Genomic DNA, 17,860 nt, shown 5'->3' on the forward strand with positions numbered 1-17,860 from the left:
CTCATCCTCAAAAGCTAGCCATTAAGGAGAGGGTGCCCAAGTACCAATTAACTGACCCACATCCCCATTCATATCCGATGTGGGACTATTTTTTTTAACTTATTTGTTGATATCCCAACACAAAGAACATGTGCGCAACGGACTCCACATCAGTCCCATAGAGAACGCAAGACAAAGAGGTGGATATACCAAGATAGTTTGCAACGGTGTCATGTGTGCTTGCTTGAGATCAAGCTTAGATCTGAATTTTGAATTATATTTGGGCCAAGCCTCAGTCTAAACACATTTCAAAGTTCATGGGAGAACTACGTCAGGAGGTTGATTCGTGGTTCAAGTCTCCTTAGCGGCACTAAGTCTACATTTACTTGTTTTCCAAGAAGTGGAGCCCCTGTTAAACCTTCTTAAGCATGTTCTATCTTCTATACCTATCCACATTCTAGCTTGCCTTGATATTCCTTTAGTGGTTATGTCTCGTTTTTATTCCATTTACTCTAATTTCTTATGGGGAGACTCAGAGTTTGGAAAGCGACACCATTGAGTTAGTTGGTAAAAAATTTGTAGATCAGTAATGGAGGGTGGTTTGGGTATTAGGTCGTTGGAGGTGAGGACTTCAATTTATCCATAAGACTCAAAGGCCTATGGAGAATTTTCTTTGAGTGTTCTCTTTGGAGTTCTTTCTTCAAGGTTAAATTCCTTAGGAAAGATCATCTCGTCTTTGCAAGGCCAAACAGTTTTGGTTCTAAAACTTGGAGGCGATCGTTGGGGCTCAAACATATCATTCTCGCTAATTCAAAATGGTTGATTGGAAAGGGTAAAGTTTGATTTTGACTGGATGATTGGAGTGGAGAAGATCCCCTGATTGATCATGTTGATGGTGTGCATCATGTAGAACTGAATACTAGAGTTAAAGATGTTATCAACCCAGATGGTTCATGGGATCATGTAATGTTGGACACTATTGATAACGATGTTGTTCGGAAAAGAATTTTTAGGTTATCTATGAAAATCACAGATAGGAAAACCGTTTTGTTTGGACTCCAGCTAGTAATGGGTTGTTCTGTATTAAATCAGCCTAGAGTATAGTTCATACTCGGTTATCGTTGGTCCCCAATGCAAAGTGGTTTTGGAACTTGTCAGTACCTACCAAAATCGATTTTTTTACTTGGCAGCTCCTTAACGGGAATATTGCAACAGATGATATGCTAATGAAGGTAGGTGTTCCTTTGGCCTCCAAATGCGTTTGCTGTAGAAATCCTTGGCGGGAGACTACTTCCCACGTTCTGGCAATGGGAGGGATTGCTTCAAAAGTGTGGGAGTACTTCAGTAGGCTTTTCGATGTGGCATTTCTTCCATGTCAAGAAGTAAAAAACACTGGCATTCTCAAGTGGCTTCTCATGGTATTTTCGAATACATTATAAGTATTGTCCCTTCATTGATAGTGTGGGAGCTTTGAAAAGAAAGAAATAATCGCAGGCATGGTAATGGTATGTGCACAACTTCAACGGTTATTGGAAAATTAAATTATGGATTAGGGAAATTACTTATCTTTCCACGTTTACCAAAAAGCTTTCCCTATTGGATGAGTTGATATTGAAGATCCTTAATTTAAAGTTTCCTTCTATCAAATATCGCCCCCTAGCGAGTTTATTGGGATCCGCCCTTTAATGTGATAAAACTTAATGTTGATGGGGCGAGTAAAAGAAATCCTGGTATTAGTGGAGGAGGTGGCATTATTCACAATAAGGATGGCTCCTTTGTTAAGGCATTTGCCAATTATTATGGAGTTTGTACTAACTAGGAAGTGGAAATGAGGGCGTTTCTAGATGGTCTTCGTATGTGTGCCGAATTGGGTTATAAAAGTTGTTATATCAGTTCGGATTCCCAGACCATAGTGTGTTTTGTCACTCAGAGATTTTATCCTTTATGGACTTCCTGGTATTAGTTCCAAGAGGTTCTTTATTTGATTAACTTCCTTAGAGCAAACCTTTTTTTTTTCATTTCGAGAAAGCAGTCGGGCGGCTGATTACCTGTCCACCCTTTAATGTGATAAAACTTAATGTTGATGGGGCGAGTAAAAGAAATCTTGGTATTAGTGGAGGAGTTGGCATTATTCACAATAAGGATGGCTCCTTTGTTAAGGCATTTGCCAATTATTATGGAGTTTGCACTAACTCGGAAGTGGAAATGAGGGCGCTTCTAGATGGTCTTCGTATGTGTGCCGAATTGGGTTATACAAGTTGTTATATCAGTTCGGATTCCCAGACCATAGTGCGTTTTGTCACTCAGAGATTTTATTCTTTATGGACTTCCTGGTATTAGTTCCAAGAGGTTCTTTATTTGATTGACTTCCTTAGAGCAAACCTTTTTTTTTTTCGTTTCGAGAAAGCAGTTGGGCGGCTGATTACCTGGCTAATTCTGCTTGTATCTCTTTAATTTCCTCTACCTTCTTTGCAAATAAGGACATTCCTCAGGATCTTTGTCATATTATTCGAAAGGACAAGTTGGACTTCCAACTTTTCGTATGTAATTTTGTTTTTTAGGTTTATAATGGGAAAGAGTGAGGTATTGAGGTGACTTGGTTTCGAGCTGAGAGTGATTTTTTCTCCATGAGTTGGGGTAAGGCGGGTTATGTCCCTCCCCCCCCCCCCCCTTTGTTCTTATTCGCTTTTTATCTTAATAAAATTTTAGGGGCTTCCTTGGGTCCTAGATAATATTCAGGTTAAAAAAAAAATTCTACATCCTTGTGGAGCCCTTGTGGGTACCATATTTGATCCCTTGTGGGTCTTCTCCTCACCTTCTTGTGGGGCCTTGGTGGCCAATAGGCCCTTGACAACTTCACCAAAAATAAATAAAATAGTTCATAATCTACCCAAATTGCATTGGAGGCACATTCACTTTTACCCTTAATTAAATCAAACAGATATAAAAGATATAAGTTTTTTTTATTTATTAAAAAAAAAGATAGATAATGTTTTAAAATAGGTCCGATTGGTTTCATATTCAAACACAATCAAACATGACACTAGGTTGAATTGAAGATATAAGTTGAACATTCGGCTTATACCCCATTGTTTTCTTGATTGTAAATGTTTACTTAAACATTAAAATAGATGGCCACGGACGGAATAACGGGATATTTATGTCAAATAATGTGCATTAATGTATATATAATAACTATATTATCAATTTAAAATTTTAATGTTATAAAGCATTGCAACATATTTATAATCTGCCCAAAATATTTCATACACGGTCAACGTACATTGCCTATCCGATGGCTTTAGCGTTGATCGTGTTTCATTCATAACTGTGTATGAAAACCATTCCCTTATAATATTAACATAATTTTTTTTTTCGTCTTAACAAAAGTTGAACATTGCATTTAGAATTGTAATTTTACAAATTGAAATAAGGAAGAAAAAATATACATGACAAGGAGCATCATGCTTATAGTTTACTTTGCCAAATATTTGGAAGTGTTAGTTGTATTTTGTTAAATGGAAATATTGTTATAACTAAGGTTGGTTACAACAAGATTATAATCTTACTTTTTGTCTTTTTAATACATCATATTTATTTAAAGAAGGTGAATCATATCATTTAAAATAAAAAAAGGCATTAAATATCGTATTAAATAAATCTCAATTTTTTGAAAATGCTTTTTATCCTACATTAAGTATTGTACTAAATAACTTTTTGGAATAAGACAAAAAACACTTAGAAGAATGAGAGAAAAAATGTCACTTGGTCGCGCAATGCGACATGCACCTGTGCCCAGACATATCCGTGTGAGAAATGATCGGCACATCCTCCTAGAAAGGTGGAAAGGACCAAGGGTGCGTCGATCATTTCTCATGCAACTATGTCTAGACGCAGATACACGCCGCATTGCGCCCCCAGGTGACGTTCCTTTTCCCTAAAAGAATATTACACTTCTTAGTTCATCACTTTGGTGACAATAAGTTTGTTTCATTTATTAAATTTATATTATTTAAATAAATAGAAATGCTCATATAAGCCATGATTGTAATATTGCAATCAATGAGAGGTGGATGTCTCATACCTGTTGAGCCACTTTGGGGTAGGGGGCTTCTACACTTCCATCACCAATTTTCAGCATAGTCCACGGAGGACAATTATTTTACTTTATTTTATTTTTATTTTTTTTAGGACAATTATTTGTTGTAGTTCATTTATAAAGGTACTAAATATTAAAAGATTGTATAATTACGGTTGGTTAAACTAAAATTATAACGAGACGAAGAGTTAGAAATAGTATTACACATCCTAACTAAAAGTTCATTGACAATTTATTCATAATTTCTTTTTGTCTTATTCAATGATTACACATTGAAACTAAAAGTTTAATGACAATATATTCATAAGTTCTTTTTGAATTATTGAATCCATGGCATGATTATATTGAAATTTTTTCTTAAACAAATTGACTCCCAGAGCCAAATGCACCATTTTCAATTTTAATGTCCAATCCATGTTGGTGGGCCGAGAAATGGTTCTTGGATACACAGTTGGTTTGGCCCATCGCATCGATAGGAGCATAGATCTGGGAGCATCAAGGACTAGGACAACTATGCAAATATGAATTATTCATTTGGTCAACCTTGCGAAGGAGTAGGGAATTAGGGACTTTTTGCTAAAAACATAACTATCTCAAAGGTTAATTAGAAGGACTTAACTCCTCTCAGATTTCCTGTTCGGTCAGGTTCGTAGGTTCTTCTCATAGGGAATCGGAAATGACGACCTCACCCCTTGCTTGAACACATTACTCGGGTGGGGTGAGATCGTCATTTCTGCCCTCTCTATGAGAGGAACCTACGAACCTGACCGAGCAAAAACCTGAGAGGAGAAAAATTCTAATTTAGAAAGACTATCGTCAAAGCCAATATTTTCCATGCCTCATCGGCCCTCACCTTCCTAGAGATAGATACTCATGTCTAAGAAATCCTCTATGCCATGAGAGGTAGTTAGACCTGAAATAGTTTAGTTAAATAGCTTTGGGGATGTACCCCCACCCCCAAAAAAAATAAAATGAAAATCTGTTTTTCTTTTGCTCTTCTAATATAAAGTTTTTCTTTTTCTTTAAAAAAAAAACTAGTGGTGTTGGCTACCACTCGATGGACCCTTTTACATATAGTTAATAAAAGGACCTCTTTCACGAAAAAGAAAATAAAAGGACTTCCCTTCATTGTCTTTTGTCGAAAAGGGTTAGAAGAAAAAAAAATATAAGTGATTCCTGTTGTTAAGTCAAACAATTTCTTAATTGATATATGCATATGTGGTAATCCACTTAGCCCTTAGATTAGGTGCATAAGTAAACCTTGTCATTCCCTATCAACTTATAACATTACATCTCAATTTGAGCTTTGTATATAGAGTAAATGCAAATCAAAATATGGTAAAAAATTTTAAAGATAAAAAGCAAGAATTATGATCAGCCACTTAATTAAAATCAATTGGAACTTATTGTTAAGTTTTGCAACTCATCATGCTACCACATCTTTGTCAATTAAAAAGAAAGAGTATCTCTATAATAATGATACTTCATTAATGAACTGTGAATTAGACAAATATATACTACATGTTAAGGATGAGACTTTGAGTATCCCTGATGCCTTCTTAGTGCTTATTACCACTTCTAAAAAATAACTAATATAGATTGACTTTCTTTTAGTAGGTTAAATTATGATAATTAAAATTTTCCATGGCCCTTGTACTGCTAAAGAACATAAATTCTTATGAGACTCAAAAGTGTGAAACATGTTGTTACATCCAATATTCATCGGGCCAATCAGTGGCCGCCACGTGTCACAGGGCGACCCGCTCCAGAACCAAGGGAAACGAACCAGGGTCCCAATACCCGGGCGCGGCCAGCACCAAGGCGTGGCCTCCACTCGGGCGCAGCCTCACCTAGGCGTGGCCACAACCAGGAGGCCTCTCACCCAGCGCGGCCACACCCAGCGCGGCTCGCACCCAGCGCGGCTGCACCAGCGCGGCTCGCACCCAGCGCGGCCCGCACTAGGCGCGGCCCGCACCAGCGCTGCCTACACCCAGCGCGGCCCGCACCCAGCGCGACCGCACCACGGCGGCTCGCACCAGCGCGGCTCGCACCCAGGCGTGGCTCGCACCCAGCGCGGCTCGCACTCCAGCGCTGCTCGCACTCCAGCGCTGCCCGCACCAGCGCTGCCTGCGCACCAGCGCGGCCACCACTCCAGCGCAGCCTCACCAAGGCGCTGCCACACCCAGGCGCGGCCTCCTCACCACGCGGCCTCCTCACCCCGCGGCCTCACCCAGGCGCGGCCTCCTCACCCCGCGGCCTCCTCGCCACGCCACGCGACCTCCTCACCCCGCGGCCTCACCCAGGCGCGGCCTCCTCACCAGGGCGCGGCCTCCTCACCACGGCGCGGCCTCACCCAGGCGCGGCCTCCTCTCCAGGGCGGCCTCACCCAGGCGCGGCCTCACTCAGGCGCGGCCACCACGTGGGCGCGGCCTCACCTAGGCGCGGCTACACACCCAGGGGCGCGGCTTGCACCCAGGCACAGCATCGTGGGCACCTGAGGTGGGGGCCACCCATCTATGACCCGATCGTATCGCCAAGACTCATGTCACTACCAGGACTCTAGACCGCCGCTTAGAGGTCACGTCATCCAGACGGATTCAAGCACCAAGGACGCTGTCACCACAGGTATCTATCCACCAAGGATCCTGATGCCACCAGGACACTCCCTCCCACAGGGAGATGGCCAATCAGGATAGAGCCCCGTTACCCAGGGCCTCTATCCACTCAACGGCACACTCGCCATCAAACTGTGACTCTCCACACCGCCATACACCGCCATATGCTACTATAAAAGGCAAGGTACGCAACCCCATAAAGGGGATCGAATCTCATACTGAATAATCACTATTCATCTGTTTGCGCCAGGAGATCTAACTTTGGCATCGGAGAGCCCTAGGCCGGGACCACACCGGTTCTCTCTGTTGACCCCTTTGGTCCACTTGCAGGTGACGGCACTCGCAGACCGCCGACGATTTCTTGACGCAATGCGATTGGCGCCCGCTCGTGGGAACGACGCTAGCCATTACTGACTACTAGCTCGCTTCCATACTCATTCAATGGCACGAAGGAAGACTACCACCACCAACAACGGAGCAAGGAATGGATCACCACCCCCAGAGGGCTCTCGCCGCAGAGCCAACGACCAGGACCATGTCCCTCTGGAGGAGGAGATCCCCCCTTAATGACCAGTTCGTGATCGCCGAGCCCAACAATGACGAGGCCAACGATGTGGTGGTGGAGGTGACACCTGACCCCAATGCTCCAGCCACTGTGGGTCAGATCAACGACCTGCAACGACAGATCCTCGATGAACAACGACTCTTTCGAGAATACCTGACGCAGCGTGCGACATCTCACCGTCGGAGGACTTCACCAGCAGCAAGGGTGGAGTCCATACCTCAACAAGAGCCAAACCCTAGGAGATCATCTCCCAGGGGCGCGAGATCAGAGAGACTTGCGCGACAGGCAACCCCCACTCCGCAGCGGGGGGAGCCTTCCCAGCATCCCAGGAGAACAAGAGACCTCTCGCCACGGTCAGAACGTGGGAGGACGCCAACACCCAGGGCGAGGGTGTCTAGCCCGCAGGGATCGATCCGGAGGTCTGTGTTCGACGGACGACTGGAAGAAGGTCACATACCACGACGAAGCCGGACCCACAGAGAAGAAAGCCCCTCACCTTCACGACAGGGTTCATCCCAGCATGACCATTCACCATCCCGCCAACACTCAAGGCGGGAGGGGACATCCAGGAGAGAACGTGAACGGGGTCGCAGCGAACGTCCGGCTAGGCGTGGGGGGCAGGCACGGGACGAGGAGCTCGATCAAAGACTCCGCGACCTAGATGAGAAGCTGGAAGGGTTGAAGAAGCAGACCAAAGGCGAGACACACTCCATACCGGGACAACACCCCTTCTCGGCAGAGATCATGTCAGCGACACTACCTTCCAGGTTTCGACTACCCACCTTTGAACTCTACAGTGGTACCACTGACCCTAATGACCACATCAACTACTTTAATGGCATGATGACGCTGTATGGGGGGTCGGACGTGGTATCCTGTCGGGCATTCCCTGCGTCCCTCAAGGGAGCAGCCACATCATGGTTCTCCAGGCTACGACCGAGATCTATAGGCTCGTTCGCAGAGCTATGCGACAATTCGTCACCCGCTTCCAAAGCAGCGTCAAGCAGAAGAAGACCACCGTCAATCTACTGAACGTGGTACAGAACCCTGGGGAATCTCTCAGGGAGTACGTTACCAGGTTCACCAAGGAGTCCCTGGAGGTACGAGACTTGGATGACCAGACACAGCATGCAGCCCTAGCAGGAGGTATTAGGGACCTGGACTTGATCAAGGACCTGGCACGTCATGAGACCAGGACTATGAAAGAGCTTCTGGAGCGATGCAACGAGTTTGCAAATATGGCCGAGGTATTACAAGCTAGAACAAAAATAATCGAGGCCAAGCCACAGGACAACAAGAGGTCAGCACCTGATGACCGCAAAGAGGGTAAGAGGTCGAGGACAGAGCGCCGACAAGAGAAGAGCGACCGCCCATCTAGGAGGACAGACCGCCGCCCAGAGAGAAGTGAGAGGGCAAGCACCCCTGAGTTCACACCACTGAACACCACCAGGTCCCAGATACTCATGCAGATCCAAGACCGTGACCTACTCCAGTGGCCACGACCCATGCTAGCAGAGAAGCGAAACCCTAACAAATATTGTCTCTTCCACAAAGAGAATGGGCACGACACGGAGGAGTGCTATCAATTGAAGAGAGAGATAGAACAACTGGTAAAAGCAGGAAGCTTGAACAAGTATGTGAAGGGGAGACGTGACAACCGCTCAGGCCAAGGAGATAGAGGTCGCGACGGAGACAGAGTGGAACCGAGACGAGAAGAAAGAAGAACAGATCGAGAGAGAGACCACCCAGAAGGGCGGAGAGATGCCACCGAACCTAGTGGCACCAAGGGACCTCCTATCCTCACCATATTTGGAGGACCAGGGCAAGAGTCCACCAGAAAAGCTAAAGCTCATGCCAGGTTCGTGGGAGTGGCAGAGAAGCCCAGCAAGATAGCCAGGACCGAGGCGGTGATCTCCTTCTCGGATGAAGACCTGGAAGGACTAAACTTCCCGCATGAAGATGCCCTGGTAGTACAGGTGGAGGTAGCCAATCGACCTGTACACAGGGTACTGATAGACACAGGGGCGTCTGTTGACGTACTCTCCTTGGACGCCTATCGACAGTTCGGGTTCGGGGACGACCAGCTCAAACCAGAGCCCACTTATCTCCATGGATTCTCAGGTGCCACCGCCTCCATCAGAGGTACCATAGAGCTACCCGTCACCTTCGGGGTACACCCTCGACAAGTAACCATCATGGTAAATTTTATGGTAGTCAAGTCCGTGGTGTCCTTCAACGGCCTCTTAGGGCGACCATCACTGACAGCCCTTAGAGGAGTCATATCACCACTTCACCTGAAGATGAAGTTCCCCACCGAGAACGGGGTAGGCGAAGTCCGAGGAGATCAGAAGAAGGCAAGGGAGTGCTACGCCACCTTCATGAAAAAGAATAATGGCAACACCGTGGAGTGGCACTCGCCTAGAGAGCATGATCGGTGACCAGAGAGATGAGCCGACGAGAGAGAAGGGGAAGGCCGGTGGAAGACCTCATCCCATGGCCACTCAGCCAGGATGACCCCTCCAAGGTCGTTCGTGTCGGCTCACCTTGCTAAGCAAGGAACAGAAGAAGAACTTGGACACCTCCTCCAAGCAAACATAGATGTCTTCGCATGGTCAACCTCCGACATGCCAGGAATACCACGTTCCATAGCGGAACACCGACTACACGTCGACCCAACCAGGAAGCCCGTTCAACAGAAGCGGCGTAACTTCGCCCTCGACCGACAAGCAGCAATCAAGGAGGAGGTCGAGAAGTTAAGCCGATCAGGGTTCATCAGAAAGGAGAAGTTCCCAACCTGGCTCGCCAACGTGGTCATGGTACCAAAGCCAAATGGGAAGTGGAGGATGTGTGTCGACTACACCGACCTGAACAAGGCATGCCCAAAAGATGAATACCCACTGCCCAGGATCGACCTACTGATCGACGCCACCGCCGGCCATGAGATGCTGAGTTTCATGGACGCCTACTCCGGATACAACCAGATCCTCATGTGTGAGGATGATGAGTCTTACACCGCATTCCGGACTGACAAAGAGAACTACTGTTACCACGTCATGCCGTTCGGGTTAAAGAATGCAGGGGCCACCTATCAGAGGATGGTCAACAAGATGTTCGAGGAGCAGATCGGGCGCAACATGGAGGTATATGTGGATGACATGCTCGTGAAAAGCGTCCACGCCAGCCAACACCTGACTGACCTAGAGGAAGCATTCACAGTACTGAGGAGGAACCAGATGAAGCTAAACCCTGCAAAGTGCGCCTTCGGCGTAACGTCAGGAAAATTCCTGGGGTTCATGGTCTCAGTCCGTGGAATAGAAGCCAACCCATCCAAGATCAAGGCCATCCAAGAGATGGCACCTCCTCGAACGGTCAGAGAGGTGCAGAGGTTGAATGGAAGGGTCGCCGCCCTTTCCAGGTTCGTGTCACGATCAGGTGATAAGTGCTTACCATTCTTCAAAACATTGAAGAACCTCCGAAGCCCTAAGGACTTCACATGGACGGAAGAGTGCCAAAAGGCGTTCGGAGAATTGAAGGAGTACCTAGAGAGCCCACCCTTGCTTGGGCGACCGGAACCTAACGAGGAGTTGCAGCTCTACCTGGCCGCCACCCCTGTCGCGGTCAGCGCAGTACTGCTGAAGGAAGAAGACAAAGTCCAGAGGCCGATCTACTACGTCAGCCATGTCCTGATCGATGCAGAGACCAGGTACACTAGGATCGAGAAGGTAGCCTATGCATTGGTAATGGCGGCTAGGAAGCTACGACCATACTTCCAAGCCCATACCATCACAGTCCTCACAGACCTACCCTTGAAGAAGATATTGCACAAGCCGGACGTCTCCGGACGATTGATAGCATGGGCGGTGGAGTTAAGTGAGCATGACATCAGGTTCCAACCAAGAACAGCCATCAAAGGCCAGACTCTTGCAGATTTCATTGCAGAGTGTACCCAATCGAGATCGAGTCACAAACGGGGAGCCGAAGAGAAAGATCACGGATCGTGGGACATGTTCGTGGACGGTCGAGCAATGCGGCGAGAAGCGGCCCCGGGCTCATATTAACCAGCCCCAGGGATTTCGTATCCAATATGCTCTCAGGTTCACCTTCCAAGCATCCAATAATGAAGCAGAGTACGAGGCATTACTAGCTGGACTCCGGGTGGCCAAAGCCATCCAAGTCACACACCTATCCACCCGGAGCGACTCCCAGCTCGTGGTGAATCAGGTGAATGGAGAGTATGAGGCAAAAGATGAGAGGATGGCATCATACCTAGCACGCGCTCAAGCGTTGATCGAGGGTTTCGAGAAGTTTGAGATGGTTCGAGTTCCCAGGGAGGAGAACGCCGCCGCTGACGCCCTATCCAGGCTAGCCAATGAGGAACTCCGAAATTTGGCTAGCGCAGTCTATGTTGAGATCCTGCATGAGCCAACGCATAAGGAAAAGCAGGTTAATGAGATCACGGAGGGACCTAGCTGGATGGACCCTCTACTCAACTACCTCCAGAACGATGTCTTACCAGAAGACAAGGCCGAAGCAAGGAAGATCAGGATGAGAGCTGCAAAGTACACCGTCCTAGACGGGGTACTATACAAGCGGGGGGCAACAGCACCACTACTCCGGTGCCTAGGACCCAAGGGGGCAGAGTACGCCCTAGCCGAAGTCCATGAGGGGATATGTGGAAGCCACATGGGGGACGAGCCCTAGCCTACAAAATCCTCCGCTGGGGACTATACGGCCTCGAATGCAAGAGGAGGCCATCCAATATGCCAAGAAGTGCGAGCAATGTCAGTTGTTCGCCCCAGTACCCCATCTACCCGCCACCAAGCTGACATCAATCCTCAACCCCATACCTTTTGCCATGTGGGGACTAGACATCTTAGGCAACTTCACCGCAGCACCAGGAAACAGAAAGTACCTGGTCGTCGCGATCGACTACTTCACCAAGTGGGTTGAAGCTAAACCCTTGGCCAAGATAACAGAGACAGAGATGGAGAAGTTCGTCCGCGACGACGTCATCTACAGGTTCGGGGTACCACGGATCCTCGTCTCAGACAATGGAAAACAATTCAACAACCCCAAATTCCAAGCATTCTGTCACCGCTACAACATCGACTATCGGCCTGTGTCGGTAGCATACCCACAGGCCAATGGTCAGGTGGAGGTCACCAACAGAACGCTATTGGAAGGAGTCAAGAAAAGGCTAGAAGGAGCCAAAGGCAAATGGGTAGAAGAGCTACCAAGCGTCCTGTGGGCATACCGAACTACAGTACGGACGCCCACAGGAGAAAGCCCATTCCGCCTAGCATATGGCACTGAAGCATTGGCGCCGGTAGAGGTCGGCGCCATGTCCCATAGGGTTCTGCACTTCAATGAACGCACCTATGTCGACGGACTGCGGGCGAACCTGGACTTTATAGATGAGGTCCGAGAGAGAGCACTACTAAGGAACGTCGCCTACCAGCAACGAACTGCCAGGTACTATAACGCCAGGGTCAAGGAAAGGCTATTCCACCAGGGCGATTTAGTACTACGGAGGGCAAGTGCATCGCAGCCACAGAAGGCGGGGAAGCTGTCACCCAACTGGGAAGGACCCTACATAGTCTCCAAGCAGATACGCCCAGGGACTTACCGCTTGAAGACTCCAGGGGGCAAGAAGGTAGACCGTACCTGGAACTCAGAACATCTGAAGAAGTACTACCAGTAGAGGCATAGCAGTAGGGGTAGTGATAACAGAATCAGTAGCAGTAGGAGTAGCAGTAGACGACATCAAGGGCAATGTGAATTTCAGTCAAAATAAAGAAATGTTGCAAGAATACTTGTCTTCTCCTACCACTCAATCGAATCACGGCCACTACACTAAGGCGGTATGCCAACATCGAGGCTTCATGCCTAAGGCGGTATGCCAACACTGAGGCTTCGTGCCTAAGGCGGTATGCCAACACTGAGGCTTCGTGCCTAAGGCGGTATGCCAACATCGAGGCTTCGTGCCTAAGGCGGTATGCCAACACTGAGGCTTCGTGCCTAAGGCGGTATGCCAACACTGAGGCTTCGTGCCTAAGGCGGTATGCCAACATCGAGGCTTCGTGCCTAAGGCGGTATGCCAACATCGAGGCTTCGTGCCTAAGGCGGTATGCCAACATCGAGGCTTCGTGCCTAAGGCGGTATGCCAACACCGAGGCTTCGTGCCTAAGGCGGTATGCCAACACTGAGGCTTCGTGCCTAAGGCGGTATGCCAACACCGAGGCTTCGTGCCTAAGGCGGTATGCCAACATCGAGGCTTCGTGCCTAAGGCGGTATGCCAACATCGAGGCTTCGTGCCTAAGGCGGTATGCCAACACTGAGGCTTCGTGCCTAAGGCGGTATGCCAACATCGAGGCTTCGTGCCTAAGGCGGTATGCCAACACTGAGGCTTCGTGCCTAAGGCGGTATGCCAACACTGAGGCTTCGTGCCTAAGGCGGTATGCCAACATCGAGGCTTCGTGCCTAAGGCGGTATGCCAACACTGAGGCTTCGTGCCTAAGGCGGTATGCCAACATCGAGGCTTCGTGCCTAAGGCGGTATGCCAACATCGAGGCTTCGTGCCTAAGGCGGTATGCCAACATCGAGGCTTCGTGCCTAAGGCAACATGCCAACGCTGAGGCTCCAAGCCTAAGGCAACATGCCAACACTGAGGCTTCATGCCTAAGGCGACATGCCAACACCGAGGCTCCAAGCCTAAGGCGCCATGCCACCATTGAGGCTCTACGCCTAAGCCGCTAACTATCAAGGGTCAAAGAGCATCAACGTGCAAATAATCACCAAGAGACAAGGCAATCAAAGAAAAGCAAAAGCGATCACATAGAAAAGTCATAGTAGTTACAACTCAAGTTCAAAAAAGGAAAAAGGTTGAGACGTCTACAGATCGGGGACGACCGTAAGGTCAAGGGATCACGAGTGATGGGTCACCTCCGACCCACTGGAGACATCATGTCCGCCTCGGGAGGACGCACAAGAAGCCACCCCTCGGGCGGGCAGCCTCCACCTCGACACCGGAGCGCTCTCCACCACAAACCTACACCGGAAGCGCCGAAGAAACTCGAGAGAACCCCAAGACAGAGAAGTCATAGTCGGGGTCACCTCCAGACACAAGCGGCTAAGTCCCGGACCCCTCCCTCATAGGCGGGCTGAAGTGCGCTACTGACAAATGTCGAGAACGCAGAGGATGCCTGGAACTCAGCCACAGCTCGCTCACCTGCAGACGCCAGCTCCACCTCATGCCTTCCCCTCAATGAATGAAGCTCCTCCTCCAAAGCCAGAACCCTAGCCGAGCTCTCGGCCGCACGCAGAAGTCACACGCAGCTCCTCGAGACACCTCTAGGAGCTTCCCGGGACGCCACAGCCAAGTTCCCCGACACCCTCTGCGCGTCGGCCTCGGCCCTCTCACGGGCATCGACCGACCACGGAGCTCCCTCTCCATGTCACGCAAGGTGCGCTGCATCTGGCGTCACGAGAAGCGTGACCCTCCAGTCGAAGCACCGCCTCAGCAGCACGGTGATGGACCTACAATCAACATGGCAAGCGATAAAATGAGGTAAAAATAAATGGAGCAATGGACATGAGGAGACAGTAAAGGAATAACTCACCGAAGCCATGTCATGGTAGAGGGTCTGAGCCAGACAAGCATCACTAAGCCTCTGCAAGGCCATCCTCGCGGTAGGGAGCCTGCCCCTGTCCACCCACTCCCGCGACACGCCGGCCTCGGCCAAGGTCGAGCCCTCCGGCACGCCCAAGGTGATCACCAGGGACTCACCCAGCGTGGGAAGATCGAGTGGCAGGCCGCCGGAGGAACCCACACCTTTCCCCTTGGAAAGGGGCAATACAGAAGATCCAGAAGGAACAGCAGAGGGGGACAGAGGCACAGAGCCGGGGACGCCATCGTCACCAGGAGAAGTACGGGGAAGGAGGACCCGCACGCCAGAGCTCGTCACGCGGGCATGTCCTGGTCCACCCTTCCGCTTCGCTCCAACAACCACAGGCGCAGAAGCACCACTAACATCGGTCACTCCAGCAGATGGACCACCCTGGGAAGTCGCCTTCCTCCGCAGATTGCCACGGAGCAAACGAAATCCGGACGCGTATCCACCGTGATAGATCGACCAACCAATCGGATGACACATACATTCAAATACCAACATGCCAATCAAGTACAAAAGACAATGCTCTTACCAGGACTCAGCTTCCAGAGAGACAGGAAGGCCTCCGAGTCCAACTCCTGGACGTGGAACGGATCGCGACCCAGGCACAGCTTGAGGGAGTCACCCTCAAAATCACTCAGCTCAAGCCCCTGATTGACCCTCTTGAGGTCAATAACTTCCCTAACAGTCCGTAGTGAGCATCGGGGGACCGTGGCAAAAAAGAAGCGATCCCTCCAATACTTCACGTTGCTAGTGATCCCCGTAAGAAGCTCCACAGAGGCATAGGGCCCCTTGAGCACGCGGCGGGCAAAGTGATAACATTCATGGTTCCCCTTCTTCAACAGATAAAAGTGGGAGAACAGGGGAACCGTGGCGGCACGCCCCAGGCGGGCGAAGAAGACATAAAAACCCAAGATCACCCTCCAAGAGTTGGGCAACACTTGCCCAGGGGTGAGGTGCCAATGCTCTAACACCAACTCGACAAAGCGAGGGATAGGAAGGCGAAGGCCCTGGAGGAAAAATGAACGGTAGAGGCAGATCTCCCCCGCGCGATGAGAGAAAGCATACTCGCTAGGCCCAGGAGCACGCAACATGACCTCGGCAGGAATATGAAACTCCTCACGGAGGGAAACCAAGTCAGAGGATGACAAGATGCTAGCAACAGGGCCTAACCTATCAGCACGACCAGCAGCTGGGGATGGCGCCCCAGAGGGCTGACGATCCCTACGGGGACCGGAGACACTAGAGGGTCCCACTCGTCCATCAGTATCACTAGGGGAGGGTATAGAGGAGGGAGTACCCACAGAAGAAGGCGATCCGGGGGAACACTCCTCTGAAGATCCAACCCCGACTGAAGCAGGGCCAAGGTCACCCGGGAACGACATGAAGGACAAGAGGGGAACGAACTACTTACTCAAGAAAGCGATCTCCCCGAAACTGGCAAGAAAAAGGAAAGGAATGTCACCTGCAAGATATAAACAGCAGATCCATCACATACAAGAAGAAGAACAGGGAAGAAGAGCGAAGGTCCATCACACCCACACCGCGGCCACCATAGGCGCGGCATCACTGGCAAGGCGCGGGACACAGGGCGCAGCCAGGCGCGGCCAGCAGGGCGCAGCCTCACCGCGGCCACGCCCCAGGTGCAGCTTCACCGCGGCCACGCCCCAGGCGCGGCCTCACCGCGGCCACGCCCCAGGCGCGGCCTCACCGCGGCCACGCCCGCCGCAGGCGCCGCCTCACCGCGGGCCACGCCTGCAGGGGCGCGGCCTCACGCGGCCACACCCGCCGGGCGCGGGCTCACCGCGGCCACGCCAAGACAGCGGCCTCACCGCGGCCACACCCGCAAGCGGCCTCGAGGAGACACCCTACAAAAAAAAAAAAAAAAAAAGAGGGTGGGGATCGATTTACCTCAGAAAAAAGGTGACCGCGCGAAAGGACAAGCACACGGCGATGACGGCAGCCACACCAAGAGGCACAATCAAGGGATAGAGGTCACAAGAGCCAAGACACTCAAGCCCAGCACCACTCAAGCTTCCCAAGCAAGCCAAGGCACCAAGGGCACCAAGAGAGCACAACCCAAACACAAGGGCCCAAAAGCAACAAAGTGTATACTAGTGGAGGTGACCCAAAAACAAACACATGGTGGGCACCAAAGAGAGGACAAAAGGCAAAAAGGGGGAATTAAAGGAGAAGGGGAGACAAAAAGTAAGAAAGAGAAATGAGAAGTGAAAGAAGAAGGGAGAGGAAGGAACATATACCCACAAAAAACAAAAAGAAAAAGTGTAGGAGGTAAGGTTTGAACCCCTAACCTCTCCTACCTCATTAGTGGATTTACGGGCAAACCCCACAGGAAAGTTTATTCGCAGCGGACCCCTCACTATGCAAAGACACCTACTCTCTGGGACATCCTATCCCAAGAGAGTGGGGGGCAAATGTTACATCCAATATTCATCGGGCCAATCAGTGGCCGCCACGTGTCACAGTGGCGACCCGCTCCGTAACCAAGGGAAACGAACCAGGGTCCCAATACCGGCGCGCCAAGACCAAGGCGTGGCCTCCACTGGCGCAGCCTCACCTAGGCGTGGCCACAACCAGGAGGCCTCTCACCCAGCGCGGCCACACCCAGCGCTGCTCGCACCCAGCGCTGCCTCGCACCCAGCGCGCTCGCACCCAGCGCGGCTCGCACTAGCGCGGCCCGCACCAGCGCTGCCTACACTCCAGCGCTGGCCTGCACCCAGCGCGACCCGCACCCACGGCCGCACCAGCGCGGCCCGCACTCCAGCGTGGCCCGCACTCCAGCGCTGCCCGCACCCAGCGCTGCCTCGCACCCAGCGCTGCCTCGCACCAGCGCTGCCCGCACCCAGCGCTGCCACCACTCAGCGCACCTCACCAAGGGCGCTGGCCACACCCAGCGCGCCTCTCACCACGC

The sequence above is a fragment of the Telopea speciosissima genome, chromosome 7 (genome assembly GCF_018873765.1).
Source record: "Telopea speciosissima isolate NSW1024214 ecotype Mountain lineage chromosome 7, Tspe_v1, whole genome shotgun sequence".
In the NCBI taxonomy this organism is placed as follows: domain Eukaryota; kingdom Viridiplantae; phylum Streptophyta; class Magnoliopsida; order Proteales; family Proteaceae; genus Telopea; species Telopea speciosissima.